The sequence below is a fragment of the Pecten maximus genome, chromosome 12 (genome assembly GCF_902652985.1).
Source record: "Pecten maximus chromosome 12, xPecMax1.1, whole genome shotgun sequence".
NCBI lineage: Eukaryota > Metazoa > Mollusca > Bivalvia > Pectinida > Pectinidae > Pecten > Pecten maximus.
This window is the reverse complement of record NC_047026.1, coordinates 9,963,467-9,988,030: the sequence shown is the minus strand read 5'-3', so window position 1 is coordinate 9,988,030 and position 24,564 is coordinate 9,963,467. Positions and strand designations below refer to the sequence as shown.

Below are 24,564 nucleotides of genomic sequence, written 5' to 3'. Positions count from 1 at the left end.
AGAAAAAAACGCAAAAAACAACAAAACAAAAACAAAACAAAAACAAACTATAATTTGGACTGATAGTGGGTAGCCAGCTATAACCAGATATATTAATAAAATCAACCACAAGTTGCTTGCAGATAAAAACTACACCATGTCTGTTCTGCAAAAATTGTAAAGTTAAAAGCAAAAACAGATTCAAGTTCTCTAACACAATGTCTGTCCATTTTTGTAATTTATATGAAAGTACACAATGCTACCCCTATACCTGGAGTTGAGTAAACTAAATATTTGGGCATAACAATTGACAGAAAATCATCGTTTATTCCCCATAATAATCATTAACGTTCCACAGAACCTTTATTAGATCAATGTAGGACTATGGTTTCATTGTCTATGAATACTTCAGAAAGTCAGATATATTAGATATCGTATCCAGGGGTATGATACTTGAGGCCTTTGTATCAACACCATCTGTGTTTTTGAGTGTCCACGTACAGCAAATAAGCTATCACTTTGTAATCGTCGTAAAAACACTTCAAGTGAAATACGTACTTCAATTAAAGATAATTAATCAATACACACTTCAATTAAAGATAATCCATCAATACACTCTTCAGTTATAAAAAGGATTGGGTTAATTAACCATTTTTACTGACTATTTACTGGCCTTAATAACACGTTCAATGTTGATGGGCTGTTAAGAATGTAATAATAATTATGAAACATATTCCTTTCTTAGTCGTAATCTAGTTAAGTAAAATGAAAATAAAGTAGTTATTTACGAGAGCTGGTTGATATGTTGTGTCGTATTGAAGGATATATTCAAGGATGTTCTTTTTAAGTTCTACTATTATCTGACTATATAGGGCCGTGTACCCAAGGACTGGTCTCATTTTTTTGGTTTATATCGACGTGGTAGCACTCTAAAGTACACAAGACAATGCAAAGACTGTTCCATCAGCTGGGAAGATAATGACCTCGGTTTTCTTGGATGCAGATGCTATTCACTGATAGATTATCTCCAAAGGGGACAAATGAGCAATGGCACATACTATGCTTCACTTCTGAGGCAGTTACGGGAAAATATCAAACATAAGCGGCGCGGAAAGCTCACTAAAGATATGTTTTTCAATCAGGACAATGCTCCTGTTCACAAGTCTGTCATTGCCATGGCTGCAATTCACGATTGTGGCTTGAAATTGAATGAGCATCCGCCTTATTCACCTGATCTCGCTCCATCAAAATTTCATCTATTTCCAAAATTGAACAAGGCAATTTCAGGCACCACTTTCAGTCTGATGATGATGTCATGCATGCAGTGGATGACTTTCTGAACAGCCATGAAAATGAGTTCTTTCAAAGTGGCATTGGAGCTCTTAAACACCAATGGCAAAAGCGTATAAATACTGAAGGGGATTCTGTTCAAAAGTAATATGTCCGGCAAAAGTAAAATACTTCAATATGAGGCTGGCAACATATCAATCAGCCCTCATAATATACATTAAACAAATACAAGTAAATACTATTTAACTTGAAATAATAAAATATCACTACACGAAGGGAAGGTATAAACCTCCATCAATATATCGGTGACAGTTTGATGCGATCGTGACGAAAACGTTTCTGAACCTACTAAGTAATTGAAGATAGAATGCAATATCCATGCCCGCAATTTTGCAGAATGTAATTTTAATATGTTTGCATTTTATGATAATTGAATACAATGTAAAATTAATTTACGGAGGCTATCTGAATGATTCCTGATTATGGGTTGTTCATGTACTTAATGCATTAAATGGTATCCAGATGTGCCTGAAGTGAAAATGTTTTCTGTTTTAAATATCAATCAAGTTGACTCTCGCGATCATGCAATATGGGTAGCATGAACAGTCTACGATCTACAACCAATATAAATATCCTGAACAGTACTTCATTTTTTTCTCTTAACGTTTTCAGCATTTTATTTCTCACAATTGTATTTATTGTAAGAATTGTTAGAAATTACATGTTTAACTAAGAACCGAGTTTAAAATGTGACCTGGTAAAAATACTATTGATAGTTTACTACGTTGTAGTTATCAGCAGATGTAGTCAAGTGTAATAAATACAATAACAATTTCATACTATTTGATATCAATATCGGGGAGTATTATTTTGTTACTTCTGCAACAATCACCAGCAGAAGTGGAAGGCCACACACATACTGAGTAAGATTGATAAGTTAATCCTCGAGTCACCTTGTTATATACTGAGTAACAATAATAAGTTGATCCTTGGGTCGACTTGTTATATACTGAGTAAGATTGATAAGTTGACCCTCGAGTTAGCTTGTTATATACTGAGTAAGATTGATAAGTTGACCCTCGAGTTAGCTTGTTATATACTGAGTAACAATAATAAGTTGATCCTTGGGTCACCTTGTTATATACTGAGTAATAATGATAAGTTGATCCTCGGGTCACCTTGTTATATTCTGAGTAACAATAATAAGTTGATCCTTGGGTCACCTTGTTAGATACTGAGTAACAATAATAAGCTGATCCTCGAGTTAGCTTGTTATGTACTGAAAACAATAATATGTTGATCATCTGGCTGACTTGTTATGTTGTCATTAGGAAAAGCAAACTCTATTTCCGAGCCTCTTAGAATCTTCACACCTTCCCATTATTTCCAAGATCAGTGAAAAAAAACTTGATTGCGATCGGTAATTCTATTAGTTTATTTATGGCATAACTTCACCATGGCAGCCGTCAATACAACATATAGAATCCGGCAATTCGCTTCCTTCGCTAGTCATTAGGACCGGATATGGGACAGCGGTCTTATCGGCATGACTGGTGTGACGAACAGACGAAGTCACGAATCTGGCTGCAATATGAAATCTTCGTCAGAGACCGTCATTTAGACGCTTAAAAGGGGTTCACAATGTACTTAAGTATTGTCTGGTTATATAGGATGAGACAAAGTCGATCAAAAGCACGTCAAAATTACAGAAGTAGACACATTCTGATACAGCAACATTAAAATGGCATTTACTTTAAGAAAACAAAATTTCTCGGTACATCGCTGCATGTTAGAAAATGTATTCATAATACTTCCCAACGCCATCAACTCCCCTTCATCAGACAAATTGCAAGTCAATTATTCCATATAAGGTGTTATCAGATGACGCGCATGGGAGATACAACGACTTTTTTAAATATCGTTATACAAATATCATTACTAAATACCGACAAACACGTGTTAAGAGATGCGTTGTAATGGAAACACTGGGAAAGTTTTTGGTCACTGGAAATATTCCATTTCCTGGTGTGAGATTAAGTTTGACTTTCGATGCATATATTTTTGGTTTTGTTTGGTTAAGTATTTTTTTAACAAAGACGACTTCCCGTGTATATGAGATGTATGCGTGTATTTGGGGAAACTGTGGTATGTTCGTGATCGGCTCACTGTGATAACACAGAACTGATGAGTTTTGAATACGCTAAATTGGTGCTAGCAGTTGTTCAAACGTCTAGGATTATTATACTATTTTGACCAGAATTTCACTATTTCAATCAAGATATTACTAACTTTCTTAACAAAATACAGTGACGATAGATCATTAAAGCCGAGGGGCTAGAGTACGGATACATGGACATTTTTGGGAAAAGTACTTGTATTCTGGAATTGTGATTTTTTTTCTTGAATAATGAACAGAAAGACTTGTACTTTAATATGATGAACCTTTCTTTAAAATATGACATTAAATGGTTTTATCGCGCCTAGCTTCTGTCACACGAGAACATACGTAACCTGTCGCTCAGACTGTACAGCTCTGGTTTGCTATTTCTAACATTGTGTTGACTATAATAAAGGCCCACGTGACTGCCTGGATATAAATGGCGCCGATCGATACGTGGAGTAGAGCGGTCATTGAGTTTTGTCGCAAGTGTCTTCCTCATAGATAAACCCGCGCTTTTGTGTGCGTTTCAGATGGAACCAGAGCAGTCGTCTCTTCCACAGCGCAGGAATCTGACTTAATTTGATGGGATTAATAGAAAGACCTTTCAGATTGCTCTCTCGATTGAAGAGTACTCACTTGAACATACAAAGACACTGTATGATACGTATGAGGACAGGATAACTGCGCCATCAGTACGTGATCTTGTTCGAGCTATGTAAGACTTACAGCGCCGATAACACTATACAACAATCGTAAGTAAATATTTCTTTTCCATTTATTTGGCTGATTCAAAAAATATATATATTTCATTGATTTTAGCATTTAGAAGACGCAATAAACAAGGGTTGCTATATAAAAAGAAATAAATATTTTCCAACAATTTTGATGTCGGATGCTATAAAATCTTTTATGTACATTTTTGCTCTGATAGTTTTTTTTTTTTATGTTATGTGTTATGTCAAACACCATTTCAGATATACATGTTATATAGTTATATAAGTATAACTGTAGCTTCATTTTAAATGGAAAAGATGTTCATTTCCCGTCACGTTCATTGACAAATACTCTTAGAAGAAAAACAAGACTTGATGAAACTCACATGCGATATTGGAAGCAAATAATTATGTTTTTTTTCTTTATTGATAAATAAACATTTACATCCTGGTATTCAAATAATGAGAGTTAGTAAATAAAAAAAACCGCAGGAAGTAATTGTGATAATACACCAAAAAATCCCATTTTTACATAAGATAACAGAATGTTGGGAGTTATAGTTATATAAGTATAACTGTAGTTTCATTTTAAATGGAAAAGATGTTCATTTCCCGTCACGTTCATTGACAAATACTCTTAGAAGAAAAACAAGACTTGATGAAACTCACATGCGATATTGGAAGCAAATAATTATGTTTTTTTTTTTCTTTATTGATAAATAAACATTTACATCCTGGTTTTCAAATAATGAGAGTTAGTAAATAAAAGAAACCCGCAGGAAGTAATTGTGATAATACACCAAAAAATCCCATTTTTAGATAAGATAACAGAATGTTGCTAAGTAATTGTTAATAGTAAAACCATGTATTTTGTTTTGAAAACAAATGAAACAAGCTCATTTTAAAAGCATTATATGACACTGTGTTGCTTCAAAATCAATAGTAACGTTTTCAACTTGATAGCACGATACTATTAATTCAATATTAGTTATCTAGGCATGGTGTATCAATATGAAATATCAATGTTGCGCTAAGACCATGTTTGCGGTTAAATGGGTTGCTCCTCACAACAGAAGCTAGTACTGTATAGGCACATTCATTGACGTTGTTACAATAACGTCAGTCTCTATCCCAGGTGGCTGCAGTGATTCCAAACTTAATTGTCCTGTCAGTACCAACTCTTCAGCCGCTGCGCGTGACATGCTAAGGTCAGATATCATTGTCCTGATTACGTTATACGTATGCGGAAAATACTTGAACCCACATCATTTTAATTCGGTGAATGACAAATATTGACATCTGAAAGGTTACAGCATACTTTACTCGTAACACTAGTACATGTAGTTAAAATATTGTAATACATAGTGTACCGACATAAGGTTATATAGATGTTAAAGTATGTCCATGGCAAAATCAAATACGTCTTATGAACAGTATATCTTATTCTGATCAGAACACACATATCTATTATGAGGTAAAGAAGTAATTGTGTTCTTTCTGAACGCAAAAACGATTTGCTTGTAAACCATTACTGGTGCAGGTTTTGTATATTGTAAAAAAATGAAATATAGAGAGCCCACTTATAGTTAGCGCGGGATGATTTATACGAATATATTAAAGTATTTGGAGAAGTTTGTTATAAGATACTGTCATATATGAATGTTAGGCCTGTTTCAGTTTTATCGATTAATCATTTTTACATACAATAAGTCGAAATGTTTAATGCTAATTACTTATTAGTATCTTAAAAAGAACATTTAGTTGTACGTATAGTGTAAAGCATATCGACAATTAAAGCCATAAACAAATAAAACACCTACACGTCTGTAACTATAGCAAACCAATTTTTTGTAATAATCGTCATAACGTATGGTTAAGGGCACGTAATCAATAAAAATATTTGATCATGAAAAAATATTAAATCATATTGTTATGAATTGAACGTTCAATATTTATCAGGAGTTCAAAGTTAGAGCATTCGAATATAAAATGATTTCCATCAAGATGTTGGCTACCAGCTGCTGGATGTCGTCGGCAGAATGCTTCAGTGAGGTAGCACTGTAAATTGGGCATTATGTCCGCGCTATCAAATGCAGACAAATAAAAACATCCAAAAGCCCCCAAAAACAAATGTATTCACAAAATGCATGCATCACGCACATGCGATTTTGTCTTTAAATTACCTTAGCTGTTGATAGGACGTTAAATAATACTAAACAAAACAAACTTGAATATTTTGAATTTGGGCATCGTGAATTTTATCAAAATGTTTTTTGTCGTTTGGATACTAAGGGTCATCAAAAATACAAGCGTCATCAAAAGATGAAATCAAAGCCCGGGAAAAAGTATAAAATGATAAATCCTTTGGGTTTTCGAAATCTTCTGGGAAATAAAATTCCAATTCATCACGAAATGCATTTGCTGATCAAGCTATCGCGAATTCACTGCATCTGATATTTATTTGCACGGGGCTTCACCAGGCGAGTGATGATGCCGATATAGCGATAGAGATGTAATGAGCTTGTTTCAGTGGATTTACGGGATAGTTGAAAGTAAACGTTATTTCGTATTGCTTGATGGCTTCTAGACGAACTCATTCAATTCGCATTTTCTTGATTGATTCTGGGCTAGCAACATAAATGATCAACTAGAACTGGGGTTTCGAAATAAAATCATAAAAAACACAAACATCATTTTGACACAAAAATTGTACAATGCTGAACATGTGTTATAGTTCAATATCTATTGGCTCCTCCCATAGGAAGGGCGTCTGGATTTTACTTGCTGCCATCATTGCGCGATTCGAAAGAATGACCACATTTGGAATTTTATCTTTTCTCTTCTTTGGAATAAAAACAATGAATCCTTAATTCTAACTCAAGATTGATCAAACTAGAACAAATATGCAAATGAATTAAAGATTTGCATAACGATCCTTGAAACACTTTTTCCTTTGAAATATCTTTACATTGCCTTCATTTGATCGTTGTGAGGAAGACTTTGGGTCCTGTTTTCTGGCCTTCATTCGATAGTTTTGAGGAAGGCTTTAGGTCCTGTTTTCTGTCCTTCATTTGACCGTTGTGAGGTGAAGGTTTTAAGTCCTGTTTTCTGGCCTTAATTTGATAGTTTTGAGGAAGGCTTTAGGTCCTGTTTTCTAACCTTCATTCGATAGTTTTGAGGAAGGCTTTAGGTCCTGCTTTCTGGCCTTTATTTGATCGCTGTGAGGAAGGATTTAGGTCCTGTTTTCTGACCTTTATTTGATCGCTGTGTGGAAGGTTTTGGGTCCTGTTCTCTGGCTTTATTTGATAGTTTTGAGGAAGGCTTTAGGTCCTGTTTTCTAGCCTTAATTTGATAGTTTTGAGGAAGGCTGTAGGTCCTGTTTTCTAGCCTTAATTTGATAGTTTTGAGGAAGGCTTTAGGTCCTGTTTTCTGGCCTTAATTTGATAGTTTTGAGGAAGGCTGTAGGTCCTGTTTTCTAGCCTTCATTCGATAGTTTTGAGGAAGGCTTTAGGTCCTGTTTTCTGGCCTTAATTTGATAGTTTTGAGGAAGGCTGTAGGTCCTGTTTTCTGTCCTTCATTCGATAGTTTTGAGGAAGGCTTTAGGTCCTGTTTTCTGGCCTTTATTGATCGCTGTGAGGAAGGCTTTAGGTCCTGCTTTCTGGCCTTTATTTGGTCGCTGTGAGGAAGGCTTTAGGTCCTGTTTTCTGGCCTTTATTTGATAGTTTTGAGGAAGGCTTTAGGTCCTGTTTTCTAACCTTCATTTGATAGTTTTGAGGAAGGCTTTAGGTCCTGTTTTCTAGCCTTAATTTGATAGTTTTGAGGAAGGCTTTAGGTCCTATTTTCTAGCCTTAATTTGATAGTTTTGAGGAAGGCTGTAGGTCCTGTTTTCTAACCTTCATTTGATAGTTTTGAGGAAGGCTTTAGGTCCTGTTTTCTAGCCTTAATTTGATAGTTTTGAGGAAGGCTTTAGGTCCTGTTTTCTGGCCTTAATTTAATAGTTTTGAGGAAGGCTGTAGGTCCTGTTTTCTAGCCTTTATTTGATCGCTGTGCGGAAGGTTTTGGGTCCTGTTCTCTAGCCTTTATACGATCACTGTGAAGAAGGCTTTAGGTCCTGTTTTCTGTCCTTCATTTGACCGTTGTGAGGTGAAGGTTTTAAGTCCTGTTTTCTGGCCTTAATTTGATAGTTTTGAGGAAGGCTTTAGGTCCTGTTTTCTAACCTTCATTCGATAGTTTTGAGGAAGGCTTTAGGTCCTGCTTTCTGGCCTTTATTTGATCGCTGTGAGGAAGGATTTAGGTCCTGTTTTCTGACCTTTATTTGATCGCTGTGTGGAAGGTTTTGGGTCCTGTTCTCTGGCTTTATTTGATAGTTTTGAGGAAGGCTTTAGGTCCTGTTTTCTAGCCTTAATTTGATAGTTTTGAGGAAGGCTGTAGGTCCTGTTTTCTAGCCTTCATTCGATAGTTTTGAGGAAGGCTTTAGGTCCTGTTTTCTAGCCTTAATTTGATAGTTTTGAGGAAGGCTTTAGGTCCTGTTTTCTGGCCTTAATTTGATAGTCTTGAGAAAGGCTGTAGGTCCTGTTTTCTAGCCTTCATTCGATAGTTTTGAGGAAGGCTTTAGGTCCTGTTTTCTGGCCTTAATTTGATAGTTTTGAGGAAGGCTGTAGGTCCTGTTTTCTGTCCTTCATTCGATAGTTTTGAGGAATGCTTTAGGTCCTGTTTTCTGGCCTTTATTGATCGCTGTGAGGAAGGCTTTAGGTCCTGCTTTCTGGCCTTTATTTGGTCGCTGTGAGGAAGGCTTTAGGTCCTGTTTTCTGGCCTTTATTTGATAGTTTTGAGGAAGGCTTTAGGTCCTGTTTTCTAACCTTCATTTGATAGTTTTGAGGAAGGCTTTAGGTCCTGTTTTCTAGCCTTAATTTGATAGTTTTGAGGAAGGCTTTAGGTCCTGTTTTCTAGCCTTAATTTGATAGTTTTGAGGAAGGCTTTAGGTCCTGTTTTCTAACCTTCATTTGATAGTTTTGAGGAAGGCTTTAGGTCCTGTTTTCTAGCCTTAATTTGATAGTTTTGAGGAAGGCTTTAGGTCCGGTTTTCTGGCCTTAATTTAATAGTTTTGAGGAAGGCTGTAGTTCCTGTTTTCTGTCCTTCATTCGATAGTTTTGAGGAAGGCTTTAGGTCCTATTTTCTAGCCTTTATTTGATCGCTGTGCGGAAGGTGTTGGGTCCTGTTCTCTAGCCTTTATACGATCACTGTGAAGAAGGCTTTAGGTCCTGTTTTCTCGCCTTTATTTGATCGCTGTGAGGAAGGCTTTAGGTCTTGTTTTCTGGCCTTTATTTGATCGCTGTGCGGAAGGTTTTGGGTCCTGTTCTCTAGCCTTTATACGATCATTGTGAAGAAGGCTTTTGGTCCAGTCATTTGTCATTTTTATAAAGGCATTCGGTTCTGTCTTCTGGCCTTTATTTGATCGTTCGCCCCTGTGAGGAAGGCTTTTGGTCCTGTCCTCAAACCAAAGCATACCAATGATTTAAAATGTAACTTGTAGTTGCGTCTCCTCCTGAACTCTTATTCTTCTAGAAGTGTGACAGCTGGTTATCAGTATACTCAAGTTACTTGTGATGTCTTTCCTGTAGCCTTTGGCTATATAATTGTTATATTTATCATGATATTCTTAACCGTCCATCAACACTTAAAAGGTATATATCTAAAAAGATAACTTTTGCTATGGATAGTTCTGTGAGGTAGCACTATTAAAATAGCACCAGTTGCCTGCTATCCCAAGGAAGCAACACTAACATACCGTAGCCTCCTGAATCACGCATGCGCTCACCGTACATATGCAGTTAGCAGACAGGTGAAAATGCAGCGTTCTTATTGAAAAGAAATTAAAAAAAACATGTTACAAATTTGCCTAAGCCACAATGCAAGGCTCTGAAATTATAATCCCTTTTCGATATATACTCATCTCCTAACTTAAAATTTGCTTTTCATGTTTAAACCTTTGATTCTATAAAAATGTTTTATAGTGAATCATCGATTGATTTTCATAGCTTGCTCTACAACAAATGTGATTAAAATTGGAACAATATGTGAGGAAATTATACAATAATGAAATTGCATTTTCCCCATTTAGCCATTGTGGTGTTTAACGAAATATAATTTGTTTTACTTCACAATATTTTAATAAGATATTATCAACAGTCATTTGTAGAAAATAAAAACTTACAAGCTTTTTTAACGTTGATAGGGAAAGCAAAACAAATACACTCCAGTACAATCTGAACCATTACATCGACAAACAAAATCTTCTATTCTGTACAATTACATTATTCAGTAACCATTTTCAAATGTAAAAATCGATCGTTCTAGATTTGCATTGTAATCAATTTCGATTACCATAATATTTGACGTAATTAAAACACAAACGAAATTTAAAGAAATAGACATGACGTTCCCATTTTCTGACTGTTTTATGGTTTTGGGCACATCGTTTTCAATTTGTACTGGTCGATTTCACTTTTCCAGTCGCTCTTCTTTTCTTTCATCATCCGAGGATATAGATAAATTGGTTTGCATCTTTGTTATATCTGCCATTTTAAAAACGGGAATAGATGACCTGAACAAAAAGTTCGTTTCTCTCAAAAGCATTCAAGACATATCTGATAAATTTGACAGGATACACTTCAACTCTTGTTTGTAAAGGATGCGCTTTCGTTTTGGTGACTCATTCACTATTCATTTATATACATATAAATGTTGGTTTCTGACGTGAAAACGTTAGAAACAATTATAAACATATCCGATACGGATTAATCAACGGTGTCTTGGGATTGATACGCACTCGCAGAGATATGCAGAAATCAACTCGCATTTGATGAAAGTGGGACTGCTAATTTCGAGTCTTGTAACTTAGCTATTGTGTACTAATCGGAGAGGATCGATTTTAAACATCCGTGTCAGATGCGTTAGATTAATTATGTAACAATATATTTTATGACCCTATTTTGTTTGGTAATCTAGTTTTCAAAGGGTTGATGCTAAAGTCTTAATTTCTTTTTGGAAAATAAACCCAAGTTAATTTTTGGAGAATGTTAAAGTTTACGGCAATTTTGTCTGTGATGCAATTAAACACACTAATGATATGCGTTTGTTTTGAATGTTGGAGATCTCGTGCGATGGATGGTAGAATAGCGAGCTATTTAGTTGAGAATCTATCATTATATTTATACATAAAGCATCCACTGCTGACGAACATATGATTTCCCTTCAAGATACTGTAAACGTGGTTATTTTCGCGGGGGTTAATTTCGCGATTTCGATATGTAAACTATTCGCGTTGGGGTAATTTTCGCTATCGATCCACCTTCGTTTGTAGTTCGAGATTATGCAAATTGATATCAAAATAATACGCATGGGGAAAATTTTCGCGATCAAAAGGACTCCGTATAACTAGCGTAAATCTCCCCCTCGCGTAAATTTCCACGTTTACAGTAGACCGATATAGCGTCAGGTGGAAGAGAATATAAACAAATGTCCTTCCATAGATGAAATGTCCTTTAGTCCCAGGTCCATCTTGTATGGCCTGGAATGATTTCTGCATTCTATTGCCTGATGTTTGTAGGGGACGACTTAACGAGACCCCTTAAATATATCTGATTTAATTCGCTGTTATCCGTTTAGGGGAGATTGCAAATGCCAAATTAAATAAACTGGCACGTTTACAACATAAGACATCTCATAACAATATAATGAATTTTCCTGACATATGTGCCCTGCACAAAATGGTACCTACTGCCAATAAGGCCACTAGATTCTGGCCAGTATATTTTCTTCTCTGTATAAACAACTCCATTCTTCCCAATGTCTCGTTTTCTACTGTCTGATGGAGACGAGTCTTTGGAGATTAAACACTAAATCGCGCGTATATTTCATCAGAAGACCGATCCATCAGGTCATTTGTCATTCTATAAAACCAGGCCCATTCGCGCGTTACATTGTTTTCAATCACAGTTCCTTGTCGATGGTTCCTATGACGTAGTGTGCGTTTTATTTTGTATCCCAATGACATATTTCCCGAATCAAGACATTACCAAGGGAATATAGTTGAAATGGTATGTACAAGCCTTAGTCTACTTAAGGTGTAACATGAGAGGTCGCATCCGTCATTAGACATGCAAACTTGTCTAGAACACACACAATGTTCTTGTAAATTATATTGGTAAACGAGCATTGATTTTCCCTGTATATTTGGCGAACATGCTTTTCCTTTGGGAAGATTAAAGAAACCAGAGTAAATCACATGGTTTCACATTTGTTTTCAACGTGCTCAGCTTTTCCTTGTAAATAGGGTTTACGAATTGTACCTGCTGTCGAGTTTGAAATTTATTCATTTCTTTCAAGAAAACTTTCTCTTCCTAATGTCTTCCTTGCCTCTGTATCACCTTTGGCCTTTAGTTGAGACTTCGCCCAAGTCACAAAAATGTTGGGATCTGTTCCTTGGTCGAGATGTATCGAAGTAGTTGCTACTCCATCATTTTGTAGTGGGATGACTCTAAACATGGTTTGGCCGTTTTACGTATAATGCGACCTGGTGTGGTGTCTAGTGGAGTGTCTACGGCCATGTTTCCTCCGTGAGTTAGAAGTATCAAGCCTGCAAAATTCATTTCCAAGATATAAAAAGGAGGCAAACACGAAAGTTTTTCTCCCAAAACATATTCAAACTCGCCATACACATGCCTCTCGCACACAGATGACCATAGCTGTTGAACAAGAATGCAATACCGACCCGAAACAATGCAAAAACATTCATTATTTTTCGACTTAAATTTACATTAGTGGTTGTGTCCAAAATACCCTACAAAAATTGTGTAATCATTGTGGTACATGTCTGCATATTTGCCTGATTTAGCAATTTGTGGGGTTTATAAAATGAAAACTATCCTAAGTTGGTATTTATTTGATTTGTGAAGGTTCAAGGAAAATGAAGGTACGATGGTTTGTTAATGGGTTTAGATTATAACGCCATCTAACGCCAAATGAGGGCGTTGTCCTCGGATAATGAGACCAGTCACTTGGCATTGTCACATTTCACTGATACTTGAGACCTGGACATGGTCTCATGACATTCCATCAAGCCACTTTACACTAACACAGTGTGATTTTATTCGTGGCTGTCGACGTAATCAACGTACAGCTAGCTAGGAGCAGTCTCTAATAGTTTCGTAGTCGGTTGCTCATTCTCAGTACGAGAAGAGAACCTTTGCATATCCTCGAATTGGTGACCGCTCAATAGTTTGATCCACATTATACTGCTTTTTGTTTTCAATCGTTTAAATTCATTTTTTGATTACATTCAATTGTCCATTAATATAAGATATAATTGTTGGACAACCCTTTCGATAACGAATACTTCACATATTTTTGTATATTCATTTTTGCGACTTTTTCTGTAGTCACAGTCCTGACATGTCTTTATTTGTATCCACGGTCCTGATGTGTCTTTATTTATAGTCACAGTTTTGACATGTCTTTATTTGTAGCCAGTCCTGATGTGTCTTTATCTGTAGTCACAGTCCTGACATGTCTTTATCTGTATCCACGGTCGTGGTGTGTCTTTATTTATAGTCACAGTTTTGACATGTCTTTATTTGTAGCCAGTCCTGATGTGTCTTTATCTGTAGTCACAGTTCTGACATGTCTTTATTTGTATCCACGGTCGTGGTGTGTCTTTATTTGTAGTCCTGGTCCTGATGTGTCTTTATCTGTAGTCACAGTTCTGACATGTCTTTATTTGTAGCCACAGTCCTGATGTGTCTTTATCTGTAGTCACAGTCCTGACATGTCTTTATCTGTAGTCACAGTTCTGACATGTCTTTATCTGTAGTCACAGTCCTGACATGTCTTTATTTGTATCCAAGGTCCTGATGTGTCTTTATCTGTAGTCACAATCCTGACATGTCTTTATCTGTAGTCACAGTCCTGCCATGTCTTTATTTGTATCCACGGTCCTGGTGTGTTGTTATCTGTAGTCACAGTCCTGACATGTCTTTATCTGTAGTCACAGTCCTGACATGTCTTTATTTGTATCCACGGTCCTGTTGTGTCGTTATCTGTAGTCACAGTCCTGACATGTCTTCATTTGTAGCCACGGTCCTGATGTGTCTTTATCTGTAGTCACAGTTCTGTCATGTCTTTATTTGTATCCACGGTCCTGATGTGTCTTTATCTGTAGTCACAGTTCTGGTGTGTCTTTATTTGTATCCACGGTCGTGGTGTGTCTTTATCTGTAGTCACAGTTCTGACATGTCTTTATCTGTAGTCACAGTCCTGACATGTCTTTATCTGTAGTCACAGTCCTGACATGTCTTTATTTGTATCCACGGTCCTGTTGTGTCGTTATCTGTAGTCACAGTTCTGACATGTCTTTATTTGTAGTCACAGTTCTGTCATGTCTTTATTTGTATCCACGGTCCTGATGTGTCTTTATCTGTAGTCACAGTCCTGACATGTCTTTATCTGTAGTCACAGTCCTGACATGTCTTTATTTGTATCCACGGTCGTGGTGTGTCTTTATTTGTATTCAAGGTCCTGATGTGTCTTTATCTGCGGTATATTGCTCTTACAACGAATTCCTTTTTAATGTTACGCTCTAAATTTTGAAGTGCCCGAGAATATATCTCCTTATAAAGTGCCATTTTTGGCATTAGAATGCTGCGTTCGTGTTAGCATGAATAGAAATGATATCAATCGAGTTTCTGTAACTTTTCTGTAAGCTTTTGTTATTTGAATCACTCTTGAATGATTCCGATGCCGCATTTATTTCCCTAGTCCCTAGTCACGTGAAAAGGACAAAAAAGAGAAATTCATGTTTATCAATTTCATATGAAAAATTTCACATCAATTTCACTTGAATTTCACGTGAACGTTATGTAAAAAAAATTCACGTGATGGAATATTGCTTGTGTACTACATTTGATATTGAAAGGAAAGAAGAAATATTTTTAAAAGATATGGATAAGGTGTGTCGGAGAGGGAGGAAGAAGAAAGACAATTGCGAAAAAGAAGACATCCAAAAACGTTTAATTCTTTAAAACGTATACGAATACACGATTGACGTCCTGACAGCTATCTAACTTTCTTCAAATCTAATTATTTTCAGCTTTGTCGTTATCCACTGTCTTCGTCTACCAGATAGCAACACTGGTCAAAATGCATTTTATCTTTTATTGATCGAACTTGTTGAACTATCAAAGGCCCACTTGTTAGTAAATCGTTATTACTTCTTTCTTATTTATATTGTTGTTTTGTTTGTTTGTTTTTGTTTTTTTCTGAGCTCATCATTTAGCGATGTCTGGTTAAATAACATTAGATAAAGACACACCGTCGGGACTGTGACTACAGATAAAGACACACCAGGACCGTGGATAAAAATAAAGACATGTCGGGACTGTGACACACCAGACAAAGACACACCAGGACTGTGACTAAAAATAAAGACATGTCAGGACTGTAACTACAGATAAAGACACACCAGGACCGTGGCTACAAATAAAGACATGTCAGAACTGTGACTACAAATAAAGACATGTCAGAACTGTGACTACAGATAAAGACATGTCAGGACTGTGACTACAGATAAAGACACACCACGACCGTGGCTACAAATAAAGACATGTCAGAACTGTGACTACAGATAAAGACATGTCAGGACTGTGACTACAGATAAAGACACACCACGACCGTGGCTACAAATAAAGACATGTCAGAACTGTGACTACAGATAAAGACATGTCAGGACTGTGACTACCGATAAAGACACACCAGGACCGTGGATACAAATAAAGACATGTAAGAACTGTGACTACAGATAAACATTTCTTCTGAGCCTATTAGGAGCTCTAACGAGATTGCAAAATTCATATATATGTTATTTTGTAATATCATCTCGATCCCCTGGGACTTTGGTTTGCATAGATACGACAAAACAATAACAAATCCATGGTCTTGTTATAGAAGCTTCTCACGGAATTGGAACACATTTAAAAGATGCATAGAAATGCAAATCAAAAAGAGCTGGTTGCACAACAACCCTTATTTGATTTTGACTTAACATGTAGTGTGTATAATATACAACACTAATTCCCGGAATTTGCATCATTTCTGACAAGTTTTTAAGTCAATGATAAATATTTGACTACCAAACATTGAAACAAGCATTCCGATAAGGCGGATCATGTGTTTTAATATATGTTCTGTCTCTCCTCTCTGTTTATTAAGATAGGAAAGCAATATTATTTGGAACAGATTTTTATATTTTAATGGGGGGAGGGGCACAATTGGCCATCTCTAACGACAAGCTGTGAGGTGCAGCATGTCTGTATGCGTTGTTGAAGGGGACGTAGTGGGTCGTAGTTTTATAGTTATGTTTCCCTGGACTCTGGCTCATTTTGGCCTTTCATTAAGCGTTTAATTCTGTGAGGAAGTCTTAAAATTCTAGCCCATGACCAAGACTTACCAGAGTCTCATAAATGAGAGTCTGTGCCCCTGATTATTTGTCAGCATTTTGTGAAAGGAGCGGCTGGTCCGCCCGTTGTCAGTTAAATGTGACGGGTAGGCATGTCCTGCTGGGTGTTGTTAGTATAATGTGATCGGGTCGGGTATCCTGCTGGGTGATGTTAGTATAATGTGACAGGGTAAGATGTCCTGGAGGTTGATATTAGTATAATGTGACCGGGTGAGGTGTCCTGCTGGGTGCTGTTAGCATAATGTGACAGGGTGAGGTGTCCTGCTGGGTGTTGTTAGTATAATGTGACCGGGTGAGGTGTCCTGCTGGGTGTTGTTAGTATAATGTGACCACGTGGGGGTGTCCTACTGGTTGGTGTCAGGCATAGCGTGACCACGTGGGGTGTCCTGCTGGTTGGTGTCAATTTAATGTGACCTGCTTGGTTTGTAAAGGCAGTTAGATGCATTTTCGCTATGGTGTACTGAAATTCATATTTAAATTAAATCATTTCAAAACTAAATGCGTATTTTCCATATCGATGTCATTATTCATAAAATCCTAATCACGGGACTTCAATTTAACCAGCAGAGCTTTCTAATTTCGTTATGAATTACTAAATAAATAAAGTTTGAAGCAGGCAAATTGACATAAATGAAGTATATATCTTAATATCGAAGATTTTTGTCAGCAAATCCCCTTGCTGAGTAACCAATTTACTCCTCCGTTGTATACGTTATCTTTTTACTTTGTTATGATCGATATGCTGGCATTGTCATGTTAAAGCAATTTGTTGGATGTGTAATGAGGATTTTATGACGAAGGAGATGTAAGATGTGCTAGAGTTAGGTTAATAGGGTGTTTTAAAGTCAGTCACACCGCAAACAAATAGATATTACACATTCAAAATATTACAAGGATACCAATTACCAGAGATTTGTTATATGGATATCAGATTTTGTGCTCATGTAGCTTCAATATTTTGTAGAAATGGGTGTCAAGTTACCATTTACCACGAGTAGTAGTCTTATCTGTCGATCGGATGTTAAACCCGAGACAATGCCATAAAATTAGTGACAGTTTGATGTGACACCTCCAAATCGTTATGAGGATCCATTTACAATTTAAAAGATTTTGAAGACATATGATGATATTATAGAATCAATATATGTATCCATATTCTGTACAAACAGTGAAATCTAGCAGCTACACAGTTCTAAAATTGGTCTATCATAGTATGGATTTATAATGGCAGCCCATATCGTCTGCTAGCAGGGGATATCGATATGTACACAAGATCTTTATCATGGTGCCATAACCTCAAGGTTGGGCCATAATAAAGTTTCTATTCCGGTTGATAGATACATGAAGATAACTGCTATAAGAGACAAACTTCGGGAGCTTGTCGAGACTCTGGATCCAACAATGGTATTTAGTAACAGGATTAGTTGATGGTGGATTAAGCTTTGGGTCACAAAACACCTATTCTGATTGGTAAGCCAGATACATAACTATTACTAAGTTTCACCCACTGTGACCAAGTTACGTTTACTGTCAGTTTCCATTATGGCAGCACGGCTTTCTCTTATTAAAACCATTTTTGTTGGTATATAATTTTGTCTCCAAAAATCAACAAGTTGATAACGACAAGGTGGCAGTATAGTATGTTGTTAGTCAGCCTGTTAAGGTGTGGTGTTACATTGTTCAACGTCCTTTCAACAGCTAAGGTTATTTAAGGACGGCCTCCCCTGTATATTGTTTAACGTCCTATCAACAGCTAAGGTTATTTAAGGACGGCCTCCCCTGTATATTATTTAACGTCCTATCAACAGCTAAGGTTATTTAAGGACGGCCTCCCCTGTATATTGTTTAACGTCCTATCAACAGCTCAGGTCATTTAGGACGGTCTCCCCTGTATATTGTTTAACGTCCTATCAACAGCTAAGGTTATTTAAGGACGGCCTCCCCTGTACATTGTTTAACGTCCTATCAACAGCTAAGGTTATTTAAGGACGGCCTCCCCTGTATATTGTTTAACGTCCTATCAACAGCTATAGTCATTCAAAGACGACTGTGTCAGATACATGCGTATGGTGATTGTGAATGGAGAAACATAAGACGGGCCGAAAGGACAACCTCGTCTCTGCGACTGTTTCTATAGTAAGGAGACAAAACAAGGCGAAATCCTTTCTTTGAGAATCCACGTTCTCGCAAGGCCATATGATGACCTCGTCTATAGATGACAAGATTACTGATTAACTCTTTGATAGGGCAATCATGCTGAAAAGCCAAATTGTAACCTTCCCAAGTCACATAACAACATCAATAAAAATGTAAGAATTACTAGTTTTAAGAAAAGAAACAGTTAGGAGTCAAACATAAGATAAAATGCCAAAACATTGAAATCCTGTCCATACGAAAAATAGTCTGCATAGAATAATCCGAAATGTTTTAACTTAATACTTACAAGTGCTGACAATTTGCATGTACATTTAAGTGTGATAATTAATACAATAATTACATAAATTACTCACGTATTACATGTAGCTTCAATGACACTTTCTGTTCTTATGGGTGTTAAAATAACAGGAGCTGTCGCCAGGGTGGCTGACTAATACCTTCCGCTCCCAAATCCACCCTGATTCCCACTCGGCCAAAAAGTTTTTGAATAAATACAAAAAGTGGAAATAGCAGAAAAAGGAAAGAAAAAAGAATAGACGGCAACGTTCAATTTCAGTGTACATCAGTTTAAAAGAACTTATCTTTGGGAGGAGTTGTCAGGACGAGAGTATACAGACATAGATAAAGATGGATCCCAAAATGAGCCCAGGTGTACAACTGAACTCTCTACGATGGGTTTTTTTAAGTTCACCTTAAGAAATTTGAAAGCAGAAGTTTTCAGTTTAAATGATGATTGCGTTTCGTTTTACATATATTATTTTGTATTTGAATGATTAACGCGACTCTAGATATTCACATTAATAACTCTGTTTTGATAATGGTGTATACATAATATAACCTTGTCCCACTTCCCTAATGTGTAGACTTTGTGGTCAACCTATTATCCCGCGGCAGTCCATTTATCTTGGTTGAACTTCCGGTGACTGAGTATTATGGGATACTGCTCCTCCATTCATAAATCATTGGTTACATTTGTATCTGCCATTGAAGGAGCAAGTGCTTCCAATGTTATCTACCAGCACTCATTTCAAAGGTTAACTGCAGTGTGTTCGCGTGATGGGGAAACATTCGAAGCCCCTGTCAATATAAATGAACCCATTGGGACATAGATTGTGAACTTAATAACATACATACTCAGATTACCAGTTTGTTTACTTTCAGAATGATCACATACTTAATCATGAATATTGGGCAGTGTTTCTCATGTTAAAATCAAGTTGAATGCGGAGGCATTTATGGCTGAAATGTATCGATAAATCATCTACATGGCTTTTTCCGGGTCTCCTTACTTGGAATAGCCTCCAGAATACATAGAAATGATAGTCCTGGATGATGAGGTTATTGGAAGGTCATTGAAATGTAAAACCTGTACAGGACATCCCGATAACCCTTCCGATTAAATACAACACCATGTCATAATTTAGTCACATGTTCTACCAGCAGCAAAGGACTGTCCACAGAAATTTGTAATCCCGAATTTCCACATAGAATATAACACAGGTTTTCATTTAAGGTCAAATAAGGTCGTCCATATCGTCATGCACGAGACTGATTTTGTGCGCTTCAGCTAGTAATAGATATATTGCGTGAATGTGTGAAAAGTATTTCGAGTCCCAAATTAAATTTCTGACATAAAATTGACTTTTACCACATATTCTGTTTTTTCTTGTGTTTTGGCCTTACCTGTCTAGATTTGACCCACGTTTTGCCTTAAGTTGACCATTCACACTTGCTGTTTAACTCTCAGCATCTTATTGAGTGAATGGCTTCGGCAATACGCTTCCGTGAGATAGCACTATAGAGATGGCATTATTTCTGCCCTATCAAAGGAAGGCGAAACACGCCCACGTCCTTGTATATATCTTCCACACAGTAGAGTGAACTTAAATGACGTAAAACAACATAAAATTAAACTGTAAAAAAAACGTTTGGTAGTCGACCTCTCTTCATTTTTGTATTTTAATCATTCAAACTGAAACTCGAAGACGTCATTGTTTTTTACGATAGTCTGTGAATATAAAGTGTAAAATTCTGGAGTAAAGCGTTTTTTTCAGCTTTTAGAAGCAAACTCTAGTATTTCCTTATCTTCCTTCCAACGTTCAGTCAGTTTTATATTTCAAAGTAACTGTTCCTTTTTCCAGGAGGCTCGTTCAGTATACGACTAAAACAAATATAAAAATATGCTTTTTTTAAGAATAGGTGTTTGTTAGGAAAATATCGAAGGCTAATTGTACGTAATTATTATAATTGTATGTTAAGTTCTGATAGCGAGGATTGTAATGAATATTACATAGACTATTGTGGAACCATCGACAGAGTGTACCGTATCTATTATGTATAGCACGTTACAATCACGCACCCAAGTCACGTTGATAAACTGTTCAACTGGTGTTAAGGGCTGTCTCGTACTCAGGCTTCCGTCCAACATGTCTCCCCCTAACTGAATATATTTGGAAATGTAGTCCCATACTGTATCTGTGCTTGTTGGTTTACAAAACAACCCATGTATTCTGGGGAAGGATTTTTACTATTCCAAACAACATCGCTTAACCTGTAAATCAGAAATTCACATTTTCTAAACTCGATCAGGGCCCAGTTGTTCAAAAGGTGATTAGCTTAATCACTTGATTAGTGAAAATTTCCTTTCTCATTTGTTACAAAACCTGTGAGTATATCATCTTTAAATTACGCCAGTTGGTAGAGAATTAAGAATTACAAAATTTCATGACGTTTTGACTAGCTGGTTCTACAAGAAATTATTACATCGGGATTTGAAAAATGTTGTTAAATGTGATTAGCCTAACGGTCCAGATGGGAAGAATATTTCTCATTGAGAGAAAAAATCAGTGATGGTAATATAATCATATAGAATCTCCATTGTCAACAAGATAGCCTACCATGAAGGCACAGAGTAGAGCGTATGATCCAGCCCTGCTATCAGTAGCTTTCGCTCTTAGATCCGCGTTCTGATTTCCCCCGTATCACTACCTCACTTTTGACCGGTAGTGGACCGTTTGACATTGAGAAGGTTATTAGATATGGTATCTGGTTGAGTTTATAAAATCGATATTACCGTCCCTGCTTTGAGGTTGGCATTAGGCCGGAGTCACCTGTTGTCAGAGCATTGTGACATGTTGGCGTCAATATAAGAGTGCAAAATGTGCGCTTCATCTAACCCAAGAAGGTTGGGTATTGTGTGGATTTTGGATTGAGTAAAACGCTCTTTTGCCTGATTGGTGATAATATGAGCTGAAACATTCGCGACAATTAGTAGTTCTACAGTAATGTGTCTTTTCCGTTCTAGTCTTTGTTACAGATGATCGACAATTTACATATGTATGTATCCGCCTGGCTTATAATCTTTAGATCCCTCGACTCGTTCATCCCCCATGATTAGTCCGCGACCGCTTCCGTCCTGACTCACGATTGCAGTCCGTATGTAAATAGTCCTTAAAACAATTATGCCCAAATCAATCACCATAAGGGTTTCTTTATTGGTCCGTTCCCGTGAAAGGTTTCTAACAAAGAGGTAACTCGAGATTCCGTCCCAGCGTTAATTCAGCGAAAAAACGTGTCAAGTTGATAAAAGAGTCGGCCTTTCATTGCTATACTAATTACAGTGAATAAGTGGGAGTGCGTAACAGTACATGTGAAATTAGCTGTATAATGCTGGTATATTAAGCAGTTCTCAGGATTGCCTGACTAAAATCATAACCTTCGTTAATTAGGATTCATAACCTGTGATTAGTTTAATTCCTTATGTTTTATTCAACATCACAGAAGTGACATCCGTGTATGATGATAATCTCATCGTTTACATGTTCCATCCCGGGTTGATTTGTACGAAGATGAAATTATACAATATTCTATGCCCTAATGATGTGCCGATAAGCTTTTACGAATAACTGAGTTTGTGTTTGCCCTTCCCTTCTCGCAAGATCTACGGTCAAGTACGGAACGTGTGTACTGATGACTGTACAAATCCATACAATGTGATAGTTTTATAACATCAGAAAATGTGATAGTTTTATAACATCAGAAAATGTGATAGTTTTATAACATCAGAAAATGTGATATTTTTATAACATCAGAAAATGTGATAGTTTTATAACATCAGAAAATGTGATAGTTTTTATAACATCAGAAAATGTGATAGTTTTATAACATCAGAAAATGTGATAGTTTTATAACATCAGAAAATGTGATATTTTTATAACATCAGAAAATGTGATAGTTTAATAACATCAGAAAATGTGATAGTTTTATAACATCAGAAAATGTGATAGTTTTATAACATCAGAAAATGTGATAGTTTAATAACATTGAAATACCATATATGGAAATATTAACTTTTCACAAAGTCCTATTTACGAATATAATCCACATTGTTTTGTTTCATTGATCTCTGTGCAATCGCTGTCATCACAGTTGTTCGATTTCAGCCATATAAACTATACAGATACACATTGATTGAATTCCTTTTAGTTTTCAGAGATTAATAGCAAGTAAAGTGTCTCGAAATTAAACCAATCGACACAGCTGCATCATCAGCCTGAAAGCCGTATATTCAAATTTTACAGTATGATTGTTATAGAGAACTGCACATTGCGTACATTATACAACTAAATTGAGCTAAATGAAAAACGTATCTAATTTGCTAGAAATACGCGGTAAGTTTTATGTTTCGTCATTAAATGTGCAAAGTTGAATATGTGTCTGGTGTGATGAGTTGACATATCCAGGGAATTGTTTGATACTTTCAGGAGATTACAGCAGTCGATCAACATAACACACAAAGTTTGTAAATATTAGCTTGGGCTAAAAAAGATATCCGATCATGTTTCCCAATGTACATATTACATAAATAGATATCAAATAATGTTTCCCAATGTACATATTACATAAATAGATATCCAATCATGTTTCCCAATGTACATATTACATAAATAGATATCCAATCATGTTTCCCAATGTACATATTACATAAATAGATATCCAGTCATGTATCTCAATGTACATATTACATAAATAGATATCCAGTCATGTATCCCAATATACATATTACATAAATAGATATCCAGTCATGTTTCCCAATGTACATATTATATAAATAGATATCCAGTCATGTATCCCAATGTACATATTACATAAATAGATATCCAGTCGTGTATCCCAATATACATATTCCATAAATAGATATCCAGTCATGTATCTAAATATACATATTACATAAATAGATATCCAGTCATGTATCTAAATATACATATTACATAAATAGATATCCGATCATGTATCTAAATATACATATTACATAAATAGATATCCAGTCATGTATCTAAATATACATATTACATAAATAGATATCCAATCATGTATCTAAATATACATATTACATAAATAGATATCCAGTCATGTATCTCACTGTACATATTACATAAATAGATATCCAGTCATGTATCTAAATATACATATTACATAAATAGATATCCGATAATGTATCTCACTGTACATATTACATAGATAGATATCCAGTCATGTATTTAAATATACATATTACATAAATAGATATCCAGTCATGTATCTCACTGTACATATTACATAAATAGATATCCGATAATGTATCTCACTGTACATATTACATAGATAGATATCCAGTCATGTATTTAAATATACATATTACATAAATAGATATCCAGTCATGTATCTCACTGTACATATTACATAAATAGATATCCAATAATGTATCTCACTGT

The 24,564-nt window shown here is 36.1% G+C and overlaps 1 protein-coding gene across 1 annotated transcript in view; it reads left to right on the top strand.

Annotated features, from left to right (window-relative positions):
* The first annotated feature begins 3,957 nt into the window (after nt 1-3,957).
* LOC117339982 (neuropeptide F receptor-like) overlaps nt 3,958-24,564 on the top strand; it is a 37,763-nt gene continuing 17,156 nt past the window's right edge. Inside the window, exon 1 of the mRNA XM_033901710.1 lies at nt 3,958-4,182. The gene's annotated coding sequence lies outside the window, so the exon portion shown is untranslated. The remainder of the gene's footprint in view (nt 4,183-24,564) is intronic.